This window comes from Mesoplodon mirus, assembly GCF_964341445.2.
Source record: "Mesoplodon mirus genome assembly, chromosome: 8".
Classification (NCBI taxonomy): Eukaryota; Metazoa; Chordata; class Mammalia; order Artiodactyla; family Ziphiidae; genus Mesoplodon; species Mesoplodon mirus.
In genome coordinates, this window is record NC_138984.1 from 90113335 (window position 1) to 90125639 (window position 12305).

Consider the following 12305-nt stretch of genomic DNA (forward strand, 5'->3'; position numbering starts at 1 on the left):
TTAAAGATAATTTTGTGTTAAATGTAAATAAATCCTCAAACTCAGAACAAATGAATAATTATACTAGTCACATATTTCTCTTTTTAAATTATTTTGTTTATTTTTTGAATAGGTAACATGCATATGATACAAAATTCAAAAGTTGCAAAAGGGCATACAGTGAAAATTGTCTCTCTCCCACCCTGTTCTCAGGACTCATAGTTCCTCTCCTTAGAGGCAACCACTGTTGCCAGTTCTTGGTTAGCTTCTCAGATGTCTTTTGTGAATATAAGGATATATTCTGCTTGCTCTCTCTCTCTTTTTTTTTCTTTTTTTGCACAAAGATTATTTCATTCTATACGCTATTATGCATATATCTTAAGAATGACAGTCTTTTTAATGGCTGTGTTATATTCAACTGAAAGGATGTAGCATTCTTCATCATCATTATTTAGGTTGCTTCTGATCTTTTAACAATTACCAGCAATGCAAAAAAGCCCGTAACCTTTTACACGTGCCGTTTCTTTCTATATCAATATACATCTGTAAGAAAGAATTTCTAGAAGCAGCAGCTTTGAAGCCTGAGCAACCGAACTTGGCAGCCACAACCCAACTCAGGTAAACTCAGCTTCACCGAACCCTATCCGAGACGTTCTGTGCCCTGGGCTTGCAACAGCTCCCTGATCCTTCCTGGCATCCTCTTCAATTCCAGCTAGAATGCTGTGGCAGGTGCTTTGCAGATTTGGTCAAAAGCTGGCACGCAGACATATACTGGAGACAGGCATGGCTGAGACTCGCCTTGCCAGATGCCTGACTGCTCTGGATTTAGTGGCCCTAGATGTGGACAGCACATGGGGTTCAGGGCAGCACATTGGGTGCAGGTGTGTATGTCCTGGCTGACAAGGTGGCCAAAGATAAAGCAGGACCATCCATTGTGATCTGCTTTCTAGTGGCTGCCCTATGTTCTATGTTGGCTGGGCTGTGCTATGCGGAGTTTGATGCTCGGGTTCCCCATTCTGGTTCTACATATCTCTACAGCCATGTCACTGTGGGTGAACTCTGGACTGGAACCTCATCCTCTCCTATGTCATCGGTACAGCCAGTGTGGCCTGGGCCTGGAGCTCAGCTTTTGACAACCTGATTGGGAACCACATCTCTCAGACCCTTCAGGGGAGCATCTCACTGCACATTCCCCATGTCCTCGCAGAATACCCAGACTTTTTTGCTGTGGGCCTTGTGTTTTTGCTCACTGGATTGCTGGCTCTGGGTGCTACTGAGTCGGCCCGGGTTACCAAAGTGTTCACAGTGGTGAATCTTTTGGTTCTCGGTTTTGTCATCATCTCTGGCTTCATTACAGGAGATCTGCACAACTGGAAGCTCACAGAAGAGGACTACAAACTGGCCATGGCTGGACTCAATGACACCTGTAGCTTGGGCCCTCTGGGCTCTGGAGGGTTTGTGCCTTTCGGCTTCGAGGGGATTCTCCTTGGAGCAGCGACCTGTTTCTATGCATTTGTTGGTCTTGACTGTTTTGCTACCACTGGGGAAGAGGCCCAGGATCCCCAGCGTTCCATCCCCACAGGCATTGTGATTTCACTCTTCATCTGCTTTTTGGCCTATTTTGGTGTCTCTTCAGCACTCACGCTCATAATGCCTTACTATCAGCTTCAACCTGAGAGCCCCTTGCCTGAGGCCTTTCTCTATACTGGATGGGCCCCTGCCCGCTATGTTGTAGCCATCGGATCCCTCTGTGCTCTTTCTACCAGCCTCTGGGCTCTATGTCCTCCATGCCTCGGGTGATCTACGCGATGGCAGAGGATGGCCTCCTATTTCGTGTCCTTGCCGGGAACCACACCGGCACACACACCCTCATTGTGGCCACTGTGGTCTCTGGCATTATCGCAGGCTTCATGGCATTCCTCTTTGAACTTACTGATCTGGTGGACCTCATGTCACTTGGGACCCTGCTTGCTTACTCCCTGGTGGCCATATGTGTTCTCATCCTCAGGTATCAGCCTGACCAGGAGATGAGGAACGAGGAAGGTGAAGTGGAGCTGCAGGAGGAGAAGATCCATGAAGCAGAGAAGCTGGCCCTACAGGGACTATTTTGTCCACTCAGCTCCATCCCCACTCCACTCTCTGGCCAAGTTGTCTATGTTTGCTCCTCACTGCTTGCTCTACTGCTGAGTGTCCTTTGCCTGGTGCTGGCCCAGTGGTCCACCCCACTGCTTCCTGGAGACCCAGTGTGGACTGCAGTGCTTGTGCTGCTCCTGATGCTCACTGCTGGGGTCACTGGAGTCATCTGGAGACAGCCGCCGAGCTCCACTCCACTTCACTTGAAGGTACCTGCTGTGCCTCTCCTCCCACTAATGAGCATCTTTGTGAATATTTACCTTATGATGCAGATGACAGCTGGCACCTGGGCCCGATTTGGGGTCTGGATGCTGATTGGGTTTGCTATCTACTTTGGCTATGGGATGCAGCACAACCTGGAAGAGGTTAAGAGTGACCAACCCCCACTCAAGTCTAGGGCCAAAACTGTAGACCTGGATTTCAGCAGTGCCTGTACACATTTGATCTGACATAATCACACCTGAGTGCTCTCTGGTCTCCCCACACAATAATGGAGAGTACTCCTGACCACACGGAGAGCTAGGCTTCCCATGGGATGTTGGTGGGGGAACACAGATAGAGCTCTGTAGTTATCGTGGAGCGAAGAATGTGTCTTTGCTGCTTCTTATCTTTTTTTTTTTCACTTGTCTACTTTTTAATTGTATCTGTAGCTGCTTACTGGCCTTTAAAAAATTATTATTAAGAGAAACTAGAAATAAAAAAAAAAGAATTTCTAGAAGTAGAATTGCTGGGCTAAAGGATCTATACAACTATAGTTTCAATAGATATTGCCAAATTATCCTCCACAGAAGTTGTACTAAGTTACATTCCCACCAGAAATGCCTTTTTCCCCACCCTGGACAGCACAGTGTATGATCACATTTAAAATTTTTTTGACAGTGGGGTTTCCCTGGTGGCGCAGTGGTTGAGAGTCTGCCTGCCAATGCAGGGGACACGGGTTTGTGCCCCGGTCCGGGAAGATCCCACATGCCGTGGAGCGGCTGGGCCCATGAGCCATGGCCACTGAGCCTGCGCGTCCGGAGCCTGTGCTCCACAGCGGGAGAGGCCACAGCACTGAGAGGCCTGCGTACCGGAAAAAAAAAATTTTTTTTGACAGTATAATAGTTTTAAAAAATGGTATCTCACAACATTGTAAATCAACTATACTTCAATTTTTTTAAATGGTACCTCATCACAGTTTTGTATTTTTTCTAATTATGAGGAAGGTGGATCATCACTTCATGTGTTTAAGAGCAACATTTACTTTCAAGGCTCATTATGTAAAGAGTAGTCAATATTTCCTCCCAAATTTGACTAGATTATTTTCCTTTCAATGAAAAAAAAAAACCCTCCTACTGAGTTGTAGCTTTATAACAGCTACCATTAAAATAAATAGATAGATAGATAGATAAATAAATAACAACACTTTAGAATATAAAAGCAGAGTTTTTCCACCTTTTCTGGAAGAATTCAAAAGTTTATCTTTGGATTGTAACAAAGATGTGAAATTTCACTGAGATTATCTATTAGTAAAGTTAGAAATCCCCACAGTATATAAATGCTCAATTTGAATTGCTTTTCACAATTCCATGCAAAAATGCAAAAAAAACCCCACCAAAAACCAATAAAAAATGTTTTCCTTCAAAACAATAGCTGTGATATTATTCAGTAATAAAAAGTAAACTTCTAATACTTAGAAAATCCCTCTTGTAATGAAAGCTTGTCTTTAGGGACCTTCTAACATGATTATTGATGAGTAACGTAAGTATAGTATAAATTTTAATGCAGTAACCATAAATAACATTCTTACATTGTTGCTAGAGTTGTAACACCAATGTAAATAAACATTATAAATGAATGTCAATAGTAATGTTTCCCTCTGTTCTATGTCATTTCACTGTTGGCATTAAACCATTCTCTTTCTCTTTTTAATTTTTAAAAATTTTTATCAGAGTATAGTTGATTTACAATGTTGTGTTAGTTTCTGCTGTACAGCAAAGTGAATCAGTTATATGCATATACATATATCCACTCTTTTTTAGATTCTTTTTCCATATAGGTCATTACAGAGTATTGAGTAGAGTTCCCTGTGCTATACAGTAGGTCTTTATTAGTTATCTATTTTATATATAGTAGTATATCATTGTCTTTTTTTTTTTTTTTTTTTTTTTTGCGGTACGCGGGCCTCTTACTGCTGTGACCTCTCCCGTTGTGGAGCACAGGCTCTGGACACGCAGGCTCAGTGGCCATGGCTCATGGGCCCAGCCGCTCCGTGGCATGTGGGATCTTTCCGGACCGGGGCACGAACCCGTGTCCTCTGCACCGACAGGTGGACTCTCAACCACTGTGCCACCAGGGAAGTCCTACCATTATCTTTTAATCATTGTTATAGAAGTTAGTCTTACTAAATAAAATCTAGCACTTGAAATGTATCAAAAATCTCAGAACTTTTCTAGTTAGTTTGTATTGATAGTATGGAAATACTTAGTATTTTTAATATCTTTTTTGAGGGGGGTGAAATCAGTCTTCTTACTCCCTACTTTCCACCCACCCAATCATCCTCATCCAGAGAAATAGCTCTCTCAAGTTACAGATAAGAGATGCCAATTAATCAATCCGGCTGGTCACTGGAGTGAAAGATGTCACTGCCAGATCCCCTGATAACCTGTATAGTGGCACAGACTCCTGGAATTGAAAAGGAGCCAGCTTGCGGAGTCATTTAATCCAGACCTCTCTCTTCCTGCAAGGCTCTGCCTGAAATGTCTAAGACAGATGGTTTGTCCTTAAAATTCACCAGGGACAGAGATTCTACAGTATTACTCTGGAGCCTTTTCTAATGTTTAATCACTATTACTGTCAGGTTAGCTTAAGCTCTTTCCTGCTAGTTTTTCCTCTGCAGACATGGAAAACAGTTGGTCAGCAACCTCTTTATAATCACCTTTCCAATAGGCAAAGACAGTTACCAAGGTGCCCTTCAGCCTTGTTTTTTCAAGTTTACACAATTTATCTTCTATCCATTTTTAATATATCAATATTTTATCTCTATATCACTATTTTATCTCATTAAACATTTGGATTACTTTTCATTAAACTCTTTTTTTTTAATTTTAATTTTTTTTATTTTTGGCTGCATTGGGTCTTCGTTGCTGCACGTGGTCTTTCTGTAGTTGCGGTGAGCAGGGGTTACTCTTCATTGTGGTGCGCAGGCTTGTCATTGCGGTGGCTTCTCTTGTTGCAGAGCACAGGCTCTAGGCACGTGGGCTTCAGTAGTTGTGGCACGTGGGCTCACATTGTGACTGGCGGGCTCTAGAACGCAGGCTCAGTAGTTGTGGTGCACGGGGCTTAGTTGCTCCATGGCATGTGGGATCTTCCTGGACCAGGGCTCAAACCCATGTCCCCTGCATCAGCAGGTGGATTCTTAACCACTGTGCCACCAGGGAAGCCCATCATTAAACTCTTTCCATTTGTTCTATATCACCCCTAATTTAACATTATAGTAAGTTCTTTAATTGTAATGTGGTTTTAAAAATTTTAATTATTGTAGGATAAGGTAACAACACTTTTGTTTATTCACTAAATAAGTACTTATTGAGTATTTTGTGCCAGCAAGAAAAAGATAGGCAGATCTCCTGCTCTCATATAATATATATTCTAATAGAAGAAATCAAGAATAAGCAATTAAAAATGGATCTATAATGTAATATAATATAATGCTATGATAAGAATAAAGCACCCTGTATGAATTAGAAAAAAGCTAGGCTGCTGTGATAGAAACCCAACAATAATTCAGTGGTTTGAAGAAGAGGTTTGTTTCTTACCTAACAGTCCACCCTGACTGCTCTGTCATCAAGAAGTTCTGCTCCATAAAGCCATTCAGGGATGCCAGTCCTTCCATCATGTTGCATCATCAAACCTTAGGTCATTGCCGCTATCTTTATAGTATAAGCTGGGTGACCCAGAGCTCCAGCCAGCAGAGAGGAGAAAGACAGTATGGATGAAGCTATCCCAGGCCCAGAAATGGCACACATCACTTGTGCTCCTTTCCAATGAAGAGAACACAGTTACAGGGCCACACTTGGCAAGAGAGACCGGCTAGCCATGTGCCCATGAAGAAGAGGAGAATAGATTTCAGGGGACCCAGATAGGGAGTTGCAAACACTATCAACTTTGGGACTTCCCTTGTGGTCCAGTGGTTAAGAATCCGCCTTCCAATGCAGGAGATGCAAGTTCGATCCCTGGTCGGGGAACTGAGACTCCACATGCCATGGGGCAACTAAGCTCGCGTTCTGCAACTACCGAGGGCTGCAACTACCGAGCCCACCTGCTCTGGAGCCCTCGTACCACAACTAAAGAGAAGCCCATGCGCCACAATGAAGAGCCTGCTCAATGCAACAAAAGATACCACATGACGCAGTGAAGACCTGATGCAGCCAAATAAATAAATACATATTTTTAAAATGTAGATTTGGGTTTTTTTAGAATATAAAGAATTTTTTATTTTCCAGGACAAAGAGAAAAAGAAAATATTTTCAAATTTTCATTGAGTTGTAACAAATTCAAAAAATAAAGAATCGATTAAAATGGAAAATTGCCTATCAATGCAATGCATATACACGATTATATTTAATAAAAAATATTTCAAGGCAAATATATATATATATTTTATATTGGAGTATAGCCGATTAACAATGTTGTGATGGTTTCAGGTGCACAGCAAAGCAAATCAGCCATACATGTACATGTATCCATACTGCCCCAGACTCCCCTCCCATCCAGGCTGCCACATAACATCGAGCAGAGTTCCCTGTGCTATACAGTAGGTCCTTGTTGGTTATCCTTTTTAAATATAGCAGTGTGTATACGTCAATCCCAAACTCCGTAACTACCCCTTCCTTCCACGATGTTTCTCCCCAATAGCCTCAGATCACATTTTACCTCTTTATGTGTTTCTGCTTCCAATGTCAAACACTGGACTGTTTCTCAGAAGATGCTCTAGGAGCACTGGAAAGTCCTAGGAATTTACCTCCCCCGACTCTACCTCACCCAGGGGGAACTGATGAGTGCAGGAGTATGAAAGACCAGCCCCCTTACCCTCTGCTGTCAGGATGATTCTGAGGCATAACTTATATTTCAGAGTGCCCATGTAAGCACAGGCTGAAGCTGCTCTCTATGGGAGTTGGCCTGAAATTCATCCTTGCTTGGATGTCTTCTCTTTCCTGTCCTGCTTTCCACATCCCCTTCTTGGTTTCCCCCAAGAGTACTTTCTTAATAAATCACTTGCACATGAATCCTCATCTGATGGTCTGCTTCTAGGAAACCTAATCTAAGACACAAGGTAAAGCGTTAAAGGTGCTGGATCATTTTCAGTGGCTTCACACATATGATCAAAAAGAGTATTTGGATAAGTATGAATGACTTAGCTAGCAGCTATCACCACTACTGTGGGAAAATAACAAACAAACAAATGAAAATGTGTATTTCTGTTGCTAGGGGTACATCCATATACATAAATTTAGCTTTTGTGATGTGGATATCTACAATTTGTTCAAAAAGTGCATGCATTTGCATCTTGTATATTATCAAATTAAGCTTCATAAAAGCAGTCTTCTAATTGGATCTTTGAAGATAAAGGGAATACAGTTAAGTTAATAGAGAGAATGGGCAACGAAAGTGCTCAGCGACACCTCAGCACTGGGTAACCCACAGGTACTTAGAGCCTTTCCAAATACAAGATATCATGGATTCTAAAGCACCGAAGAGTGACATCTTTTGGGGGCCCAAAAATATTGCATGTAATTGTTCTGAACAAGGGTACTGGTTGCTGAACCACAGGGAAAACCATGCGGGCCTTTGGGTATGGGGAGGCAGAAGGACTGCAGAAGAAGCAACTGGCAAAAGATTCGCTGATTGGGCTTCCCTGGTGGCGCAGTGGTTGAGAGTCCGCCTGACGATACAGGGGACACGGGTTCGTGCCCCGGTCCGGGAAGATCCCACATGCCGCGGAGCAGCTGGGCCCGTGAGCCATGGCCGCTGGGCCTGCGCGTCCAGAGCCTGTGCTCCGCAACGGGAGAGGCCACAGCAGTGAGAGGCTCGCGTACCAGAAAAAAAAAAAAAAAAAAAGATTAGCTGATTTAGTTTTGACTTTACTAATTGTAACCATCTGTGATTCTCTTCTATAATCCCAATTAATAAATTAACACAGAAGTTTATGTTGCACAGTATTTTTTACAATAATATTAAAGTATGTAAATATGAGACTTATTCGTGTGTTGCAGAATTACTAGGTTTTGTATGAGTAATTAACACAGCAAGATAGAATTTTTTAAAAATAGGTTTCTAAGTTAAAATATCGCCTTTGATAAATACAAAAATCAGGAACTAGAGATGCTAAAGTAAAATTCTACAAATTTTACCCTCTCAGAGCCCTGCAGACTCCTCTGAGACCCTGTGGCTTTACTCACAATTACAATTGTACATTTATTTTTGTGCTTATTTGATTAATGGATGTCTCCTACACTAAACTATAGATCTGTGAGGGTTACTTTTGATCACTGTTGTATCTCCAGCATCAAATGCAATACCTAACACATAATAGGTACTCAAAAACACTTTGTTGACCAAAAAAAATTCATGAATATATAAATACAGAATAATTTATATTAAATTTCAAATAATAAAATCTTTACCATCTAAAGTACATGGTGCAAATATTCTTATACACTACTCTGTAAATTACAGAAAATGGATAATACAAATGACTCTTGTCCTTAGAAATGCAAATAAATTATATCCAGTAGAATGCAGTTGATTATTGCTCTATGCATAGATCAGTTTTGCATCATTTGTAAATGTATTTTAGCTTTCCATACTGCCCACATGTATGTGGTTCTTTGAATTCTCCTTTGAAATGCATATAACATTCTACTGGTTCCCTCATTAATCAATGTATTAAATTAGATATTTGATATGTGTTTATATCTGTATGAGTCATGACTTTACCTTCTTTTAGAAAATATGCTTTAATACCTTAAAAACATCTTAAATAATACAAATAGCTTATTTATGTAGACAAAGATGTATTGAGAATGAACTACCTGAACACTGTGCTATGCCTGAGCAGGAACTGAATACACATCTTTAAAGACTTTTACTAGTCAAGCTGCAAAGAGATTACTAAAAAAACTATTCTTACATATTTTGCTCTTTATCACTATTGTTAATTCGTGTAACAAAGTACTAGCACTTCACTGTATCATTCAGACCCTTCCCCAGCTTCTTAGGATTTGCATACTAAGAAAATATTTTACAGAGGCCATCCATGTAAGTATTTCAAAATGTCCTGGTTTGCAGTTAAAGTCATTCTTTTATTTTCTGTTTTCTTTTGTTGTTATTTTGTTCCATTTTATGTGCTTTATAACCGAAGAATTACTCAAAGTTGGAAAAAGAGACAGCTCAAGCACTGGAATTTCAACTCCGTACATGTTTTGAAGAGTGCAAGAGGTTGTATTACGGCGGGGGGCGGGGGGGGTACTAAATTACATACGATTTTTTTCAAACAAATGCCAAGAACTGTATCTGCTAATAAGTTTTACCCAGCTTGGAAACCAAACTCAGCCACATAGTATGAGAATACCAGATATACGACAATAAATATTTTTGGCGTAGTTTCAAAGCTACATAATGCCAGACATAGACATGTAAAAGTAATGGCAAAAACTACAAAGATTATAAAAGAAATAAAGTCACAGTTCGTAATTCATATGATTATGTTCAATAGCAGGTTTAGACAGCTTTTCACATAATAAGATCCACATGTAAAAGCATCAGCTTATTTTACTCAGAAAAAGATAACAAATATTTAAATGGCTTTTAAAAGTAAAATTTTATTGAGACGTTGTAAATGTATTTTTGTAAGCTGAAGGAGAGTAACTTAAATTGTCTTTTTGTTTCTATTTAGATACCCAACTTCTGCTTCCCTTTTTGTCACATAGAAAAGTTAAATAAGAAAAGAAAATGTGGTTTCAAAGATTGGGCCATCTCTGAATTACTGTCACTGTAGTCTGTATATTAAAACTGGAAAACACCATTCCCCTAAAATTAAATAAATTGTGCATTGCGTTTAGAGAAAGGATGAAGGAAATATAGTTGTCAGATGTTCAAACCCTGATTTGACTACTGGGTACAGATTGTGGGGCTCAAAGCCAAAGTTAATAAAATAGTCCGAAGCAATTCCATTATATCCTCCATTGCAAGGTGAGTATCTCAGGCTGTTTTTTTTTTTTTTTTTTTTTTGGCTGCGTTGGGTCTTCGTTGCTGTGCGCGGGCTTTCTTTAGTTGCAGAGAGCGGGGGCTACTCTTCCTTGCTGTGAGCGGGCTTCTCATCGCAGTGGCTTCTCTTGTTGCAGAGCACAGGCTCTAGGCGCGTGGGCTTCAGTGGCACATGGGCTCAGTAGTTGTGGTTCGCGGGCTCCAGAGTGCAGGCTCAGTAGTTATGGCACACGGGCTTAGTTGCTCTGCAGCACGTGGGATCTTCCCGGACGGGGGCTCGAATCTGTGTCCCCTGCATTGTCAAGCGGATTCTTAACCACTGGGCCACCAGGGAAGTCCCTCAGGCTAGTTTTTAAGTGCAGATATTCTAACAACATTTTGTGCTACTTGGAATATTTTATTTGGGACCCAAAGACCTCAAACTAAATTGCGTTTGTGATGGGTTTGATTTCCAGAGATAAAAGAAGCATACTTTTGTGTTTTCCTTCTGCTTAATTTATAGATTAGAAATGAGCAGCCATCAGGGTGGGCTAATGAAAAGCAAGACTAAGGGGAAATGCTAGTGAAAGAAGGATGGAAGAAACTGTAGAATCTGAGATAAACTGTCAGTCCCTTAGGCAAGATAAGCCAGAACACCACAGTGCCAAGAACAACTAGCTCAGATTTCAGTTCTCAGTCACAAGCAACACTGCTAATTGAGGTTTAGTTTTTAAAAAATGAACTTTACCAGGATGGAAAATAATACTTTAGTAGGTGAACTGAAAATAGTCACATTTTAAGATTTCACAGCAATAAAATATTTGTTAGTACTATATGTCTATATTGTATTGATTTTTTATTTTGTTGGATAAAATATAAAAAATGCTTTTGTTTCTGATCAACCCAGTGAAAACTTATAATGTAGGATAAGTTATGTGTCATCTCTATCAACTATTATAAAGGGAAAAATAATGTTTTGCAAACACATATTTTCCTTAGTTCCAAGTTTTGCAAGAAATTTTTAAATATCCCTCTAGTGATGCACTATTTGTATTGAATACATGTGTAATTCATTGGTGGGAATATGCACTCTTACTTAGATGTGGGTGAAAACGTTTGTTACAAAAAGACACTTTCAGATTTTCTATCCCCATTTACACATGGATCCCTTTAATGGATGTTGAGAGTCTCGGTTTAGAACTTTTAATTGGCTCGTTTACATTTTGCAAATCTCTACCTTTGAAATAAAAATGTAGTGATCCACCCATCTGCAGACAATTAGGACCAGCAGCCAAGTATAAAAGGGTGGAGAACTTTTAATAGGTGTTTATAGATTGGAAGCACCGACCCCCTTTTAAATGAAAGAGGCCTAAGAAGAAATAGTAAGTGTTAAGGATAACCATGAAATCCATGTAACCCCCCAAGCAGAAGATCTGTTATCAAAGAACTGACAGAAGTCTACACCTTCTAACTTAAGGTTCTTAGCTTGAGTACTTAGCAAATGTACTTAGAAAGAAATGTCTTATTTAGAAGTGTTTCGATTATAAATTCTTAGCCGCTTTAAGGTCAAGACACAAGCCCACAGGAAAACCAACAGTAAGGTATGTGATATAAAAACAAATATTTCCATAAAACCTTTGCCCTAGCAAAAAGGGAAATTCTTAGTAGGTTCAAGGTGGGAATTTAGGGGATAGTATTTTTTTACAGAAAATACTGATTAGGCATTTTATATAGGGGGTTCTGCATTTGTGAAGGGATAATTTGCTCTAAAATATGTGGGCAACCAGCCTAAATTCTCTAATTGAGTAGTTTGCTCATAACCCCAGGCCATTAGGTGAACGTAAACTGTTACAGACTTAGTAAGAAAATAGTCCCATTAGTATTTTTGTAGTTGTATGAGGTTGTGGGTTAGAGTAACTGTTTCCAAAATCATGGATTAATGAAAAGCTCTTTTTTCTGAGTTTGTA

General features: G+C 40.2%; 1 pseudogene across 1 annotated transcript; it reads left to right on the forward strand.

Moving 5' to 3' along the window:
* Positions 1-696: 696 nt before the first annotated feature.
* On the forward strand, positions 697-2561 carry LOC309809610 (cationic amino acid transporter 3-like; annotated as a pseudogene). Its single transcript has one exon. The product of its transcript is annotated as a cationic amino acid transporter 3-like (transcript).
* Positions 2562-12305: the final 9744 nt, after the last annotated feature.